The following is an 18,096-nucleotide window of genomic DNA, read 5'->3' as shown; positions in this document are numbered from 1 at the left end:
TCTATTCTGTCAGTACTTCCTTGACAAATGCGGAATATTTATTATTAAATTATTGTCTACGCTTCATTCTTTTCCACCTGTTTTTTTCTTTCAGTCCTTGGGCAAATTTACCACTAACTTGCAGATAGCAATTGAAAGCAACGTTTCCCAAGTGAGTATTTTCCATTTGCCCTTTTTCCATGTGCTGGCCGTAGGGTAATTGAAACCTAAGCCCCTCCTCAGAAAATGTTGTAAACCAAAAACACTTTTCGCATGCGTGTTGCTAAAAATTGAAAAACCCAAAGAAAAGTTCCAATCTTGTGGTTGGCACATCGACTCTTAGATACCCTTTACTCACAAGGTATTGGCTAATTATTTTAATTTTATGTTGGTCTATTCAAGTGGCAAAATTAGGTCTGTTGTGGACTTGGCTTAAACATAATTCAGTTCTTGGCTTATCAAATCAATAATAATATACCTTTACCTTTATTGCTTCTATACGGGGGCAACTAGCGTAAATTCCCTCGACGAGAATGAAAATTGGCTCAGGCACATGCATACATAGATCGGCAGAGGTCCAGTGGAGGCCAAAATGCAAACACAAACATATCATAGTCAGACAAGTGCAATGGGCAACACATTGAAGCACAGGCAAGTGAAGCGGTTGCATTAGAAATGCAACAAATCACAGCACGGTGCGGCAGTCGAGCGTGGCAGGCCACAGCAACCAGAACCACAACCAGAACCAGACATACGAGTACGCACTTTGGGTGCAACCAGCAATAGGTCTGGGACTGGGACTGGGATAGAGACTGAGACTGAGACGACAACCATGTCTGCATTGAGTTGCCCGGCAGCGCCTTTTCTTCTTTCGTTTTATATTTTTTTTTTGCCTGCTTCCTGCAATAAGTCAGCGAGCAGCAAACAAAGCCACGCTACAAATTGTATCTAGTTACAATTTGCAAACTACAAACAGACTGGCACGCCAATGGTAAGCAAGTAGAGGTGGTTAAGTTGGTTTGGTGGAAAAACTAGAAGGAGTAGTCCAAGTCTGATGTGCGTGTTGAAGAGTTTTTATTACTGTTTTGTTGTTGTTTTGGCTATTCTTGTTATAAATATCAGTCAACATTGAAGCAGAAGTTTGTTTTTTTTTTTTGTTTTTTTTGGTGCAAAACATTTCCTGGACCACGCTTCGTATGATCAATATAAATGCCTGAGTCTCCATTGCGCTTGGTTGCTTGACAAACAGCTAGCAAATTGCCATGGCAGTTGGTTAAGACTTCCAACTGACCAATTCCCCAAACAACCTTGCCAAATTGGCCACTGACTGACTGACTGACTGACTACTGGGACTAAGACCGAGTCCGAGTCCGAGACTGAGACTGAGATGTGCGGATGATGGTTAGTGACTCGGACTTGAATGCGAACGGGCATGGCCAACAAATCTAATGCGCTTGTTAACGCCAATTGCACAAGATGTTGTTGCCTGTTGGCAATTTGGCCAACGGTAGCATTTAATGTCCAATTCGTTTCGCTGTTGCAGTTAGCCTGCCAGGGATAAAGTGGAAAATCAACTTGTCGCCATCACCAGGCGAAATTTCAATTAAAGTTTTACCAATTCAACATGGGCATGGGCCATGGCCATCATTCTAGTAGCAATTGCAGTCGGAAGACTTAAAGCCGCACCAAAATGAATGTTAACAAAAGCTGTCACAGGCAGGCAGCGAGACGCACTTAAGCACCAGACAGATCCTAGGCCAGCCTCCAAAAATTCTTAATGGGGCCTGCGCATCAAACAGGAGCGGAGTGCCCGAGCCAAATCCCTTAAAGTTAATTTATTGTCTCCAAGGCTTGAAATTCTTGAGATGTCTCTTTTATAATCCAGCCCTGGAGAAATGTGTCCCTGTGTGTGTGTGTGTGTCTGTTTTGGGTTGACTTACTTGGTCTGATGTTGGAGGCGCGTCAGACTGTGAAGAAGAAAATGCCAAAAAAAAAACAATTTTCAACAATAAATGTAAGTTCAGTTCAGACAAGAGAGCAAACGAGCAAAACACACACAACGAAAGATATATAAGTACATTATATATGTATGCTTTTATATACTATAAAGATGCACTCGTCGATTTACAGATATGGAAAGCCGACTGATGTGGATTGGCCTCAAAAAAAAAAGTTGAAAAATGGCCTCCAGTCATTTGGCGCGAAATTCAATTCCCGCCTGCGTTGACATGAAAATCGTTCGACTGCTGCTGCAACTCCTGCTCATCCTGAATAGCTCATACCATCTCCTTCTGATGATGATGATGTTACCAGCGATTGGAATCGGGGGTTTTTTTTTGGCAAGGCTGAAATATGAATGTCACCCGCTACCCCACCAAATGCGATATGTTTTATGAGTAAATGTGTATATATGGCAAACATGGCGTATGCGCAATCTGAGTTCGTTATGTGCGTATATAGTGGAAACGTGACTGTCGCCCGACGGAAGCTCAGCTGGTCTGCTGCCCTGGCTGCCCGACTGGCTGCCTGTCTGACTGACTGTCTGATTGTCCTTACTGTTGTTGGTGTTGGTGTTGTTGTTGGCGTTGGGTTCTGTTTGGGCCCTTTTGCAAATATTTATGCTTTACATTTCGTTCGGCACATTGTTTGAATTTATTTGTTGCCTCTCCATTGTCGTTGTTGCGATTTTGTTTGTTAGTGCGATGATTATTGTTGTTTGAGTTGCTTTTTGGTACTTGTGTGTCCCTGTGCTCTGCCAGACGTGCTCATATGGTTCTTTTCCAACGAGCGAGAGAGAGAGAGAAAGAGAGCGACAGTGTCAACGTATTCGAAATGGATTGCCTGCTGCTCTAAGTGTGGGGCATGATGGTTTGGGCAAGCAATTTGCCACAGAATTTAAGTGTTTTTGGGGGACAGAATGACCTCTTTTATTTATTGCTTCGTTTGTCGGCTAACCAAAAGTTGTGTTAATTAAGTATTATGTTGGAAAGCAAAAACTTGATTAAAACAAAGGTATAATGGTCTATAGATCATTATTTTTAGGTAAAAGTCCTTTGTTTGTCAAATTACTTATTCAAAGTGCAGGGTATTCAAATAATTTATAACATTCTTATAGTCGAAAAGGAAACAGCATACACGTAACAGCATTTTTGTTTGCATTTCTCCTCTTGGTTAAATACTTTTTGCTGTTCTTTCTTTCTTTTTGCTGCCAAACTGTCAACATCTGTCTGCAAACTACATATGTACATACATATATACAAGTGCATGTATCTATATATACATATATATTGATATATATGTATGCACTTATTTGTCAAATCCAGAGTCCACTCAATCCGTTGGAGTTGACTTTAACCTGACATCCTTGTTGTAAATTATATTTCACATTCTCGACTTTTATTTGCATATAGAGAACACACACACACACACACACACAAGGGAGAATTCGCATTGGGTGTCCTATATGACATGGACACCATTCTTTGTTGGCATTGAAATGCGAGTACAAATTAATTAATGCAAATTTAATTAACTTGGCGTATTGATAAATTTTCTGGTTGCCTTTCTGGTTAAATTTAAAGATCTCCCCCCGCTCGTTTGGCCTTGGATCGTTTCAATAGGCATGCAAATTATGCAAAATACTTTTCTGCCAATTATTCATGCCAATTCCTGGTCGAACATGTTAATTTTTGGTTAAAGTGCAGAACTTGTATAAGTGTTTGTTGAACATTAAAAATTCATGCGATTTTTATTGCATGAATGTTGCCAAAAATAAATGACAAATGAGTTGGCTAAATAACTTCTAATTGTTAAGCAAATAGTTAACCACATGGAGAGTGGGGGGGTTGAAAGTAAAGAGCTAACACACACACACACACATAGAAAATGTGTTAAATTGTTGAACAATAAACTGAATATTTATACAAAATTGTTTTGCCGTTAGGGTCGACTGCGTCGAAAACGAAAGGCGACAAAATTTACAAGTTTATAATCATATATTTTTTTTTTTTTATTGTTAGCTATTGTTCCATGCAAAACCACGCGACACGCCAACCAAATTGATCATCAATCATTATCGTAGATAAACAATAGCAAACACCTTATTTTACAGTTGCTGCATGGCCCTTTTTGGCCTTTATTTGAATCGAGAGAAAAGAGTTTTTTTTTCTTTGTGCCAGCGCAAACTTGACCCTGAAAAGACAGGCAAAACATGCAACAAAAAAGCCACTCGATATGGCTTATAAACATGTCTAAATATCTTTCGATTTTCTATTGAAAATATGTTGCAATTTGCATTTGACCCCCAGCAATGCTAACTGCTATTGTCATTACAATTGTTTTAATTTTTAAACAGGGTCGGAATGGGATTAAAGGAGAGGCAGGTTATAATTTTCTCTTAGAATTTTGAGGCAGATTTTTCTACATTTATTACCAATTGGCACCTGATCTTACTGTATCTCGAATAATGTTCTTACGAATGTAGATAGAGGCAGATAGGGTCATTGCGCCCCTTTTATCGCACTTCAGTTGATCTGTTGATAATCCGGTCCTGCTTTCGACTGTTCGATTTGCTGGGTTGGTTCCCCTTTCATTACACAATTTGTTGGTCAGTACGTGCCTAATCGCATTTTGCGGGTGTTTTTTTTTAATTTCGTTTGGCAGGTTTTTTATGAATTCACCTCTTTTTTATTATTATTATTTTTGGCCAGTTTTCTTCAATTTTTTTTTATTTTTATTTTTGTTTGTGTGGGCCTTAACACTTTGCTGACCATTATCTGAAGGCTTGCATCTGACCAACGAGCGTGTAAACAGCGTGAGAATATTATTAAAGATTATCAACCAAAAACACTAAAAGAAGCGGAGCAGAGAAGAAGAAAAGTTAATTCTTGTCGCTATAATCTTGATTTCTCCCTCTATGCTTTTTTTTTTTGGTATTTATTCTAGCAATTTCCGCAGTTTTAGTTCTGATTGTTCTACTTGTCATCCCTGCCAGTTTTCGTAACACCCCCGCCCAAATGGCAAACAATGACCCTTATGGACAACAAATACAAACAACAACAACAACTTAAAGATGCTGCAATTATATGTATGTATGTATGTATGTATCTATGTGAATGTCCAGTGTTTAGTTTTGCTCCAAATACCAAATACCAATTTCAATTTCCAAGAGAAAGCAAATAACCCAAAAGGGTCTAACGCCCTCTTTCTCACTCTCTCTATCTATATCTCCCTCTCCTTCTCACTCTCTCTCTCTCTCTGTGTGTGATAAGCAATCGCATGTAGTTTTTATGAGTTACTCACTCAAGGAAATTAGGTCAAGATGGCCAGACCAAAGCTAGTATATAGAGTATACGACACATATTTTTAAATCAAAGATGCTAATTTTAGTTACCTTTTTTCAACTGACTGTCGTTACAGAGATTTATGCGCCATAAACTGGTCGGTTTAATTTGTTTAAACTACATTAAAATCGGGCACTTAAATGACTGATTTGCTGGCCCATAACGTAAAGCGAAGGCGTGGTGCCATTTTAATGGCCAACAGAAGTTTTATTTATTTACATTTTGTTTTTTTTTTTTTTCATTTTTATTTTTGTTAGTTTTCGAGATGTGTGCGTGTGTGTGTGTGTAAGTGAGATCATGGGGGTGGGAAAATTAGCATTTTTTGCAAAAATGATATATGGCCCTGCATATGCATGAGGAGTTTTCCTGACTGGCGCCAAAACTAAATCCATGGCCAAGTCCTTTTCAGCTCAGTTCAGCTCAGTCATTCATTAAAACTCTGACTGGGTGCTCATTTCATATGCGAAATGCATTTTTAGATTTGCAACTGCAACTGCAACTGGCTTATCCCCATCAATTTTTGTTGTTAACTAATTCGTAGCACATTCAAGGCGATGAAACAAACTTGGCTAACATGGCGCCGCCAAAAGTTGTGTGTGTGTTTGTGTGTGTATGGAAGAATTAGTTCTAGCAAATGTAATTATGAATGAAAATTAAATCAATGGTAACATAATTATTTAATGTTCGACTGCAAATGTACTAAGTTTCATATAAATATAAGTTCTCTACTTTAATTTTGTATATACAGAGCTTGAAAATTGTTAATATTAGTCCAAATTGTTCCCGACTTTCAATGGTTTATTATGTTTTAATAAAACTTGCCATTCATCGAGAAGACTTGAAAGTTACCAAGAACATTAAGATGCAGTCAAGAGTATGTATTCCTGATTTCTTGTTAACATTTGGCCATATGCAGATGATTATGGCCAATGGTCGCTGGTAGTTGGTGGGGTATTCAGACTGATGACTTGATTGAATTTCGTATAGAGCAGGCGCTAGAACAGGCCCTTTCTCATAAGCAATGCAATTGGCGTAGGAGAGTTACATAGTACATAGATGATGGCAACGATGCGCCGACTATGGGGACTAGCCTCTTGTTATGCACGAGCTGCGTTCTTGTCTGGGGCACATTAAAGACACATGAATGGCCTGGCCATAAATATTATTAAATAAAAAAATAAAAAACAAATGCTTGCCTTTATGGCATTCTAAACAAGTCAGCAGCAGCAGCAGCAACAACAACAACCATTGACAACAATTGCGACACTAAGCCACCATAAGCCTATTATTTAATTTGCCAAAAGGAAGAACAATTGTAATGGAATGGGATGGATGGATGGAGGATGGGGTAAGGGCAAAGCAAATGAACTTTTAAAGCAAAGGAAAAGTAGACAACAAAAAGTTTTTGCCACCAAAAACTGCAGACAGAGACCGACAGCGATGCCGATGCCGATGCTGACGCCGACGTCGAGAACATTGGAGACGCGACGGCATCATCATCAGTCATCACCCTCGCTGCCTAGCTCTAAGGCATTTTTCGCCATTTTCCGAGGGTTGCAAAAAGGGAAAACGACAACAAAAATGCAGAGAGAGAGAACGAGCGATAGCAGAGCAGAAGATACTTTTCTTTCTTTCTTTATTTTGTTTTTTTGGCAAACAAAAGCGAAACAGACGCAATTCGTTACGGTCAACTTCAGATACATACGTATAGATAGATGGCTAGATAGATGGATGAATGGATGGATGGATGGATGGAGATGGAGGATATGTATCATATAGATAGATACATCATGCCTCTGATACTAGCCCTACTATGAATCCGGTCACTTGGCAGCAGCATAAAACTTTGATGACCTCGCAACTGGTCAGAGATAGAACAGAGTTCGTTTCAAGTATATTCTCGAAATCAATTTACCGAGCTACACTTTCATGTTCACGTTAAATCAATTGAACTCAGGCGTGCGTGGACTGTCATTCATTTGGAATTGTTGTTCGACCATTCCTTCTCATCCTGTTGTTGTTTGTTGTTGATGTGACACACACACACACAGAAGAGAGATGAAAATTGAGATAGTAAATGTGAATTGCTACCGCTTGTGGGCTTGTGGGCTGGCCCACAGTTTATCCCACTAACAAGGCTAATTGGTCATGAAGCCTCGACTTGACTCTGGCTTCTTGTGTTCCTGTTTCCTGTGTCCATGTCCATGTCCACCCACTCTCTGTGACACCTGTCACATCACACAATGAAAATCACTTGACATTGTCGCTTGGCTTTAACCTCCTACAACAATTTACTTGGCAGGGGTAAAACACACAACACACACTCGCACACAATAAATAAATGAAAATAGGAAAAGCCAAGCCAAAAACAGGAAAAAAGAAAGACAAAAAAAACCTGAAAACTGTCGCTGGCTATTTATTTAGTCAAGCGTTTTGCCTTGTTGTCCTGGTTTCTGCCTTTGCTCTTGGCCTGCTCTTGGACCCTGATGGATGGCACTTAGTTTGCTGGTCAGTTTTCGGTTCGTCCGCAATGGATGTGAATGTGGTTCAAGATTTCGTCCAATATTATTTTAGTTGAAACAGGGTGAAGTATAGCGAAAATGATCAGAGTAGTTGTAAGAGATGTTAAAACAAGAAACTAATAAATTAAATAAATTTACTACCTTGGCATTTAATAAAACGTTCTATTATTCTAAATATGTAGCTAAATTGAATGAATGAACATATTTCAATGTTAAGCCAACAAAAATACAACTCCAGCTGGGCACTATAACCAAATAAGTTTAGTTAAGGTTTTTTATTTCACCTTGATATTGAACTAGTTTAAAAAAGTAAGCCACTTAAAGATGATTTAATTAAACTCCTAGAAAGATTTGTAGATGGAGAATAAGTATTAGATAAAATTTTCATAAAGCCAAAAGAATCCTAGACAGAACAAAATTTAACAGTCAACTTAATTTCCATTTATATTGCATAAAATTGTTTTTGGTTTTAATCTTAATGTTTCCAGAGAAGTTCCAAATGATTCAAAACAAGATTCTCTATATGTAGAGAGAATTTACATGAATCACACTTCATACAAGTGTCGCAGTCTGGAAATTCTGATTGCATTTAATTATCAACCACAAAAGTGGGAATTGGCAACGAAAAAAAAAACAACCTTTATTCTCATATGGTTCAGGGAACATATCTTTGCCGTTGAGTAAGTTTTGTCTTATAGTTTCTTTGGCAGCTTTCCACAAATTGCACCCTGTACAATAAATGTTAGAAATAGAAGCCCGGCAACTCAATTCAACTAACAGCAACTCTGACACTAACCGAGCGACCAACCAGTTAACCACCCAAAAAAAAAAAAAAGAAAAAGAAAACGAAAAACTCCCACACAATGGCAGAAAGTTTTTGGCTTCTGGTCCTGCTCCTGGCAAGCGATTTTGTTGCTGCTGCTGCTGCTGTTGCTGCTGTCATTCCATTCAATGCTCTCTTTGCATGTCCGGCATTTCGCACCAATTGTTGCCATAAAATTTGCACGTATAAAGCGAAAATGCCAAAAATATTTCATGACAACGAGCAACTAGCAACCAGCAAAGACCAGTGACCAGAGTCGGAGAATGGAAACAACGGAGACGGAGACGTAGTCGGAGTCAGGAACAGAAATACAGAACAACAAAAAAAGAAAAGCACACACACACACAATCAGAAAACAAGAACGACAAGCGACAAATGCCGGCAACACGTAGCCGGCAATTGCTGGGATTGGGATTCGGGCTCAAAAGAGTTTGGAATGATGCTAGGCTAGGTTGTGGGTAGATGATTGTGCGGGTGGGTTTTTGTTTTTGCTTTGCTCTTTGCTTTTATTTAATGGCAATGCGACAAATTTCACGCTCAAATGTTTGACACGCGCCGGCGCATTTGCAGCATCCACCAGCAACTGGCAACCAGCAACTTGGCAACTTGGCAACGAGCCACAAGGCAACCAAAGCCGATGCTGAAACTGAAAGGAACGACACATTCATCCAAGAAGCAAGCCAAAAACGGTCCAAAGGATGCCGGCAAAGCGGAAATGTTCAGTTCATTAGCGAAACGTGCGTATCGTGCAATGGACGTGCTGGCCCAGAGAGCTCTTCGAATCGAAATCGACTAGTCCACGTCTTGTTGTCTGATGTTGCCCAAAGTCAAAGTGTGAGTGAGTGAGACAGTGAGTGAGTGAGTGAGTGAGTGAGTGAGGAGAGCGCGCGCGCAACTTCTATTCAATCCAAGTGCGAAATTGCCAACTTCAAGCGTAATTAAATAATTAATTAAATCAAACAAAAGAATTTTTTGCAAACAATTAACGACGACCAACCGATTTGATGGTAAACTAAGGTGGCAAAAGGAGGAAGAAAAGGTCAATAATCACACGCACAATACACAATATTGTGGGTACACTTGGGGCAAAAAAAAATCCCAAATGCTGGAAATGGCTTAAACCGGTTGACCATCTTTATGCCTTATTTGTCATCATCATCATTATCACCATCATCATCATCATCATCCTCATCATCATCGGTACCAGCCAACGTAGTTGTTCGTCATTGTTTTTGTTTTTGTTGCTGCTGCTGCTGCTGATGTTGTAGTCAAGTGCGTGTGCGAGTCTTGGAGTCAGAAACAACTAGCTTTGTTTAATTAGAAGCGGCGCTGTTCCAACACCTGTACACGAAAACATTGTTGAGAGCAACAGCAACAGCAACAGCAACATGAGCCGCAGAAGCAACTTCAACAGCTGAAATAGAAACCGCAAAGCGCCGCTCGATGGCCAACTGACTGACTGACTCTGACTCTGACTTTGACTATGACTTGTGGCCACAAGAAGATGCTGCAGCATCATCATCATTTCTATCCTCATCATCATCATCATCATCCTCATCAGCAATAGCAACAGCAGCAGCAGCAACATCAGCAGCAGCAGCAGCATCAATGCGAGCCGAATGATTTTCTTCTTTGTGGCCATGGCCAAGACCAAGACCAAGAACTTGCCGATGTCTCTGCCAACATAAACGAACATTGGCCAAAGAGAGTTGAGGCCGATTGTGAGAGTGTTGCTTGTTGAGTTGGCCAAAGTCGAGTTGGTTACATGGTCTCAGTTAGCGTCTCGGTCGCGTCTCAGTTGCCGGCTTGCGCTCTTCTCTCGCCAAAGCGACGCGTCGCTGCTCCCAATGTGTGTATGTGTGTGTGAGTGTTTGCGTGTGTGTGTGTGTGTTAGGGGGACATGCCAACTTGCTATTGCTTCTGCGAAATTTCAGTTTTTAAGCTTGGGGAATTCTTGCAATGCATTGAAAATGCCAGCGCTTACTCATTGAATGCAGCGCAGTTGCCATTGACGTCAAAGTCAACGTTGACGCCAGCGTCGCAGCTTAGTTGCTGGTGTTGCTGTTGGCAGAACCAGCGGCAGCATAGCGAGATCCAAATGATGAGCAACTGAGCATTTGAGTGTGTTTGCTTTGTCTGTCTGTGTTTGCGCGAACGTGTGAGCGTGACTGTATGTGAGTGTGTATCTGTGTGTGTGTCTGCGGTTCACGTGTTGTGCGTATGTGTGAAGTTCTTTGGCGCTCTCAGTCGCTGTCGCGTTGCTGCTGCCGCTGCCGCCACTCTCTGCGCTGCGCTGCGCTGTTCTGCTCTGCTCTGCTCTGTTGCTGTTTGTTCGTTTGATTTTCTCCAAATCGCCGCTCGACGTAGGCTATATAAATAAGCGCTGAGAAGCTATTGGGTCCGAGTCTCTTTGAATTTTATGAAGCGGTTGTATCTTGGTGGTGCCAACCAGCCGAGGAACAACGGGCCAACAGAACTTAAGTTGGTCTTGCCACACCAGCAGCAACAGCCATCAGCAACAGCAGCAGAAAACACCAGCAACATCAGCTATACAGCAACAGCAACAGCCATCAGCAACATATTGAGCTTCTTTTGAAATTTCTTAGCATTTCTTCGAAGCTAACGAACCATTTTTAACACAGTGTGGATTATTTCTAATGCCAATTTTTGTTGTGAATTATAAATGAACCGAAAGTTTAAAAAGCAACATTTAATATCAAATCAAATTTTGTGCGTGGAAAAAAAATATATAAAAAAAAATATATTAAAGGATCAAAATATATTGTGCTAAAAAGCAAAGGACTGCTAAACGTGTGGACGAAAAAAAATCAAAGTGCAAATACAGGAATTTCAAAGAATTCCAAACGATAATAATAATCTTTCATTTGTGCGGTTACTTAAGTGAAAAAGGTGAGTTATAAAAAAATAAATAAATAAAGATAAAATATCCTGAATGAGAAAAGTAAATGAGAGTTTTCCAAAATATTTTCATTAGTCTAATAAATTTAATCTTTGAAAAAAGAATATAAAATTTCCCTAAATTCAAAATTTAAATAAATGATTTTGGTTATTCCCTTGACTAAGTTAATAGATGAAAACCAATTTTGTAAAAAGAAAAAAACCGATAAGCAATTTATTGATTTGCAATGTAAACTTGGGCCAGTTATTGCGCAATGGCTTAAACTTGATTCTAGAAATATTATACATTTCCTTAACAAGTTTTTCCATTCCAAAACCCTCCCGAACCCCCCGCCCTCTAAGTAAACTGTTTGAAGTCAAGTCTTTGTAAGGTTAGAGAAAACCAGACCCGATTTTAATTTAGTAATCGCACGTCTGGTATATTTCAATTAATTTTCACCATACTCTTTAATCTTAATGGCTGGCAATAACTGCAAAAAAAATTAATTTAAAATAAATAAGCCAAAAAGTTAACGGGCCGTTAAAACGGTCGCAAATTTATTCATTCATGAAAAGTAAAAAAGAAAAATGGAAAAAAGCAACAAAGAAGCTTCGGCTCGATGGTTGTTGGTGCAAATTGCAACGATTCATTCATTCATTCATTTACAACTGGCTGACTTAACGGTTGCACAACTAAACCTTCCTGTCCCCTCGCAACCGTCTTTAGCCTTTGGGCTTGAGTCTGGCGGAAAATAGTTTTTCCATGCATTTGGAATTTATGTACGGTAAGGCAGGCCAGTCTGGAGTCCTAGGAGGCTGTTTGCCTACTACTAACTAATTAGAACTTACGACCACCTTGTTCACCCTCTTTGCCTGTGCCTGTGTGTGTGTGTGTGTGTGTGGACCTTTTAAAGCGTTGCCGACATTTGCCAGACTCGTAAAAAAACTAAAATTCCTTGCATGTAAAAGCTTTTAGTTTGTCATAAATAATACAAACTTTTGCAGGACTATAGAAATAGTTGCCAGATGAAATAAAAGGCCAAAACGATATATTTATAGTAGTTACAACTGCCTTATGGCATTCCCCCCTGATTCTGTGTGTGTGTGTCGGGTGAGCCAATAAAAAATGCAAATAAAAGCTGCAATATGTGGCCACATATTCCTCCCTCCCTTCCAAAACTCCAGTCCATGGTCTGCCTGGCAAATATTACCAAACCTAAAATGACTTTGAGTGTTATTTGGTTTGCCAGTGATTTCATTGGCAGCTAGCCAGGATGAATCTGGGAGAAAGAGAAAGGACAATCATGGTCAGGGCCACTGGCCAGCAGCAGGTGTCCCTTTGGTTCTCTCCTGGCAGACACAAAAATAGTGTGTGTGATTTATAGACACCACCCCCCAAAAAAAACCAAGGGATACCCAACAAATTTTTGACAGAATTTGTCTGCCATGGGCGCCACTGGCCATACAGATTTATTGATGAGCCAACACACACACACATATACATAGGAAACATGGCAAATACGAAAATCGGAAATAGGAAATAGGATACAGAATCTAGTTGTCCCCCCATACCACAATATTTTTTTGGATAGATAGATTTTGTGGTTTCAGCATTTCTTTTTCTATTTTTTTTTCTTATTTTGCACACATCTGCTGCAGCAATTTAATTAAAAATTCTCGAAATGTCTTTGACTTCTTTCTGGCTTTGGCAATGTCAATAATCGCCATAAACGTTTCGACTTAAAGCACTTTAAAGCATTGCGGTTACTGCGGTAAGAGATTGAATACAAAACGAATTAAAGCTAAGTACAATTTGCCTTAACTATGCTTACATCCGCACTGGCAAGCAGCAGAGGTAAAACTTTGTTTGGAACTTCATCTGGGCTAAAAGATTCTCACAAGTTTCGACAGTTTGCTTGGCAGTTTTCGTTTATCACTTGCCCCTTTACAGATATGTGTCTGTTGTGTGTGTGTGTGTGTGTGAGAGAGTACATGTTAGTTATGTGGCCCTTATGGGGCTTTAAGATAACATGGCGTATGCTTAACACGTGCTAGCCACAGCATAATGTTGATGAAGTTAGATCTGAATTTCAGGAACTTTCTATACGAAATTGATTCATTTCGGTATGTCGTTTTGTTGGCCAAGGCTGAATTATTTATTATCTTTAATGGTCATTCTATAGAGTGTGTATTTGAGTTGTGTGTGTGTGATCAGCTTTAATTTTATGCCTTTCAGTAACGCACTTGGTTTCCTTTTCTTTCTTGGCTTCTCTTTTATTTTTGGCAAAACCAACATAAAACAAAATTATCATAACAATTAAAAGGCGGCTGCAATCAACAAGGCCAGGCCAACAGCAGCAGTTAGAACAATGATATGCTGGGTTTCTTTCTCTCTATCGTTTTGATGTTGGTTTTTTTTTTTTCGTTTTTAATTGTACATTATGTTAATTTCATGTTAATTTTCATGTTTTTAGAAAGAAAGAAAAGAAGAAGTATAAATTTACCTCTACCTCTCTTTCTCCACATACGAATGTGCCTTATGTTATGCGCAAAAATAAAGAAAAAGAAAGAAGACAAGAAAAGAATTCTTTAAAATATTTAATTGGCTGCGACTATTTTAAGTTATGATGATGCGGGCACCATCTAAGCGGTAGCTGGGTGACTGCGATCTGGGTTCTGACATCAGCACCCAGAAAGGAACCCTATAAGCCTAACCTGCCATTGAGAACCTCTGACAGATTACATAATTATGGGCTGGCCAAGCTAAATGTCTCATTGTTGGTGGGGTTCTTCCGTTAGAAAAGATACATTTTATATATATTATTAGACGACCATTATGCAAATGATATGCTACGATAATTGACTAAAATGAGGTGGCATGAGATAAAACCATATGGCCAAAGATCAGGCAACTTTCATGGGGGAACCTTCTGTTTGGCTTTTCCTTGATCGGCAAATGTTTTTGTGGTGGAGCTATAAATAGTTGATATCTATTAGATACAGATAGTGGCAGCAAATGCATGTTCAAGCGTTCAAAATTTTTTTTTTTGGCGATAAGATGCCAAAATAATTCATTTGTGACGTTTCCAGCTTTTGTGTTTTTACTTTTTTCTTGTTGATTTTTATTTACTTACCTTGGACATTTTGGAAAAAAAAATGATTTGGCTTTTTCGGCACCCACACAATGCAAAGACACTTGAAGCAAAAGCAAAATCTAGCAAAAGGCGTTTCTTTTTTTTTGTATTTTGTGTGTGATTTTTATGTTTAATTGAGTAAATCGGTTTATGTGTAGCATTAGCATTGTTGTTGCTTTTGTTTGTATTGGAGAGGCAAAGAAAGTAAGCGCAACTAAGCACATTACGACTAAGCGGCGACACTTGCCTCTCGCATTACGCCCAACCGAAGCCAAGGTTAAAACTTGGTCTAGAACCCATGGAACATGCCACAGAAAAACAAGACTCTACTTCATGCCATGGCATTGGCTAAGGCTAAGTGTGTCGCGGGGCGCGAAAAATTTCTCCAACCCAAATTGTGGTTGTCTTTGGTTTTTGTTGCTGCTGTTGCTGTTGCTGCTGGTGTTTCGGGGCAGCGATCTGGTTTGCTGGCTGTGCTGATGCCTTTTGAGTTCAATAGCCAAAGAAAGTGTCGAATGGCCAATAGAAAGAAAAAGTGTGCAAAATCAAGCCAATCATCTAATGGGCCAACGACACAGATTTTATTGCCTAGGCCATTAATGAGTCAGATGAGAAAGATGGGTCGTAATGTATATTATCAGTTTAAAAATGCATTCGCATTTTATCTCAAGTGCCTGTTAATGGCATTTCAATTTGGCCAGCAACCCCCCCGAAAAAGTGTTAATGCAATGATAGTCATTTGGCATAAAATGCATTTTACGAGGCCCGCAAGGAATGGCAGGGCGGTTTAGCCAAATGGTGCCATAATTTTATCATAGACCATTAAAGTGGTTCGAGCACTCCACTTAAAGGAAGTTTATAATACGTTTTGATTTGACTTAAATGAGCGCATATAATGACCAATAAGGCCAATATCAATAGTCAAAAGGCAATAATGCAATTTAATGCGTCAATTCGGTCAAGGTACCAGCAATTTCTGTTTGTTTAGTGTAATTTTATATGATTTGACCAAAAAAACAGAAACACAGAAACACACACAAGCCAAGCCAAGCTAACAGCGAACAACTAATGTGGTCCAAACGAAACGGGTTCGAATAGTTCGAAACAGTTATAAGGCTAGCACAATTAAAGCAACGGTGTCTCGGATACCAAAACTCACCAAAGCCCATAAATTAATTCCAATCGTCAGCCAGTCAACCAGTCAACCAGCCAACCAGTCAGTCAGTCAGTTAGCCCATTCAGCCATCATCTGCAATTGCCCTCCAGTCATAATGGCAAACAAATTCAATCTTTCCAAACGTGTTTGGCCATCTATCGATTCTATCGCCAATCGGAACAAAGATCAGCCAAAAAAAAACCAAACTTCAAATGAGAAATTCTTTTGTGAGAAAATACGCGAAAAGCGTTCATTCGATGCCTCTGGCATTTGGCCATCTCTTGAGCTAAATAACTAAAAGAAATTGGTCAGAAAAAAAGAACCAAAAAATAACGAAACAATATCTCGACGATTCGTGAATGAAATTAATTTCCATTGTATGGCAAATAATAAATATAAAATAACTACAGTTATGTATGAATATATGTAGAATTGTAAATTTCACTAACTAACTAAATAACTTAGCTTAGGACACGCCAAGTTAATGGATTGCTTTGCTATAATGTTAAGGGGTGTACTCATACATGTATCCGTTAATAAATCTCAAAGTCAATTGTTCCAAATAAAAAAAAAAAAAAACAGAGCAAAATATACACAAAGAATCAAATTAAATTAGCAACCAGTTTTGTTGATTGTTTGAAAAAGTAAATTTCTCCTCGGTTAGTCACTGGCTAAATAAAATGAAACAGATAAATATGTACATAAATCAGTTCAATTAAATAAAATCACATATTAAATATTATGCATACAACAACAGCAACAACAACGCATTTATGACGTATATACTTATTAACCAGTGAGAGGGCCAATGGGCTCATTTCCAATTAGCATATGTAAATGTTTTGCCAAAGATAACTTTGCTATTTAGTTAGCCAAAATGAAACCTAAAATTTCTAAAAAAAAGAGTTACTTCTTTTCCAGAGAAATATACTTTTCATAGAAAATAATTTTCAGAAAAGTTAATTAATCAAATGTGATGGGAACTCAAAACGAAAGTATTTGAAAATGAATGAAAGTATTGCAATATTTGGAATGGTTTTTAGCCCGCATAACTATATAGACCTATATCGAGACGTCTTGGGGGGTGTTCGAATTGCCCCCCTTCCCCCCACCAACCAACCGTCTCTGTTCTTTTTTGAGGCACACGTTTAACTTGAATTGTTGTTGAATTTTTGTTGTCTGTTGACCCAAATTCGTGGACTTGACTCTTGTTTTCGGTGGCATGAGTTAGTTTTTTTAAGGTCTCTCTGGGGTTTTTAGCATTTTCTTCATGTAGATTTCAATTGATTAACTTTAGATTATTATCATTCAGATGGTATAACTTTTCTCATTCAGATTGTTAAGCGATTAAAGTCAACTAATGACTTTGCATAATTATGTTATATAGATACACTATAGATATATGTATTTTTAATCAATTCCCTTTATTTCTCTTGTCTTTTTTGCAGGTATGTAAATTGAGACATCAAAAACTTGTGCCCCCCACAGTATGCAATGATAAATTAGCCAACCAGAGTAGCTGCTGACTGCACTTTTTGTCGTTTGTCGTTGCTGCTGCTGCTGCTGTGATTTAACTGCTTCAATTTGCATAAATAAATAATTTAGCAGTGCATTCGTTTTGCGCTGAAACAATAAAAGTCAGCAAATTGAGTCGCATACAGAGCAAAAAGGGATATAAAGACGAAAAAGAAGCAGAAGTAAACAGGAGAATTGTAGAAGAAACGAAGGGGGACAAAGGGTATATGATGTGTCCATGACACGGGGAACTTTTTCTGCATCTAATTTATTCAGCATGAAACAAGCAATGGAAGCAAGTGATTTGGCACGGGACAAAAGTGGTTGGGTAGGAAGGTGAGGGGTGGGGAGGGGAGGGGTGACAGTGCGTGCCTGTGCTCAAATGCCTGCAATCTGCAACAAACAACAACTCGACACAAAACACTGACTGGTAGACGCAGCTTCAGCTTTGTGTTCCTTATGAGGTAATAAAAAGTGGCGTGGCACAGCTTTCATCGCCCCCAGACGCCCCGCCCTTTCCGATAGACAAAGACCACAGCCATAGCCATAGCCATAGCCGGGGCGTTCATTATTGAAGTCTGCACCAGATCACAAACACACAGGTGCAGAAGCAAAAAAAACACACAACACACACAAACACACTCTGACATCCAAACGCATCCTTGTCATATCTTATCTTCCTTGTGGAAATTCCGACGCTTTTGCATTGTTTGCATACTTGACTTCA

At 39.1% G+C, this 18,096-nt stretch overlaps 1 protein-coding gene across 1 annotated transcript in view; it reads left to right on the top strand.

Moving 5' to 3' along the window:
• Window positions 1-11,217: 11,217 nt before the first annotated feature.
• LOC6650688 (titin homolog) overlaps window positions 11,218-18,096 on the top strand; it is a 36,602-nt gene continuing 29,723 nt past the window's right edge. The window contains exon 1 of the mRNA XM_023179874.2: window positions 11,218-11,576. The gene's annotated coding sequence lies outside the window, so the exon portion shown is untranslated. The remainder of the gene's footprint in view (window positions 11,577-18,096) is intronic.

Source organism: Drosophila willistoni, chromosome 3R (genome assembly GCF_018902025.1).
Source record: "Drosophila willistoni isolate 14030-0811.24 chromosome 3R, UCI_dwil_1.1, whole genome shotgun sequence".
Taxonomy (NCBI): domain Eukaryota; kingdom Metazoa; phylum Arthropoda; class Insecta; order Diptera; family Drosophilidae; genus Drosophila; species Drosophila willistoni.
The sequence above is the reverse complement of the archived record's forward strand: the minus strand, read 5'-3'. Positions and strand labels throughout refer to the sequence as shown.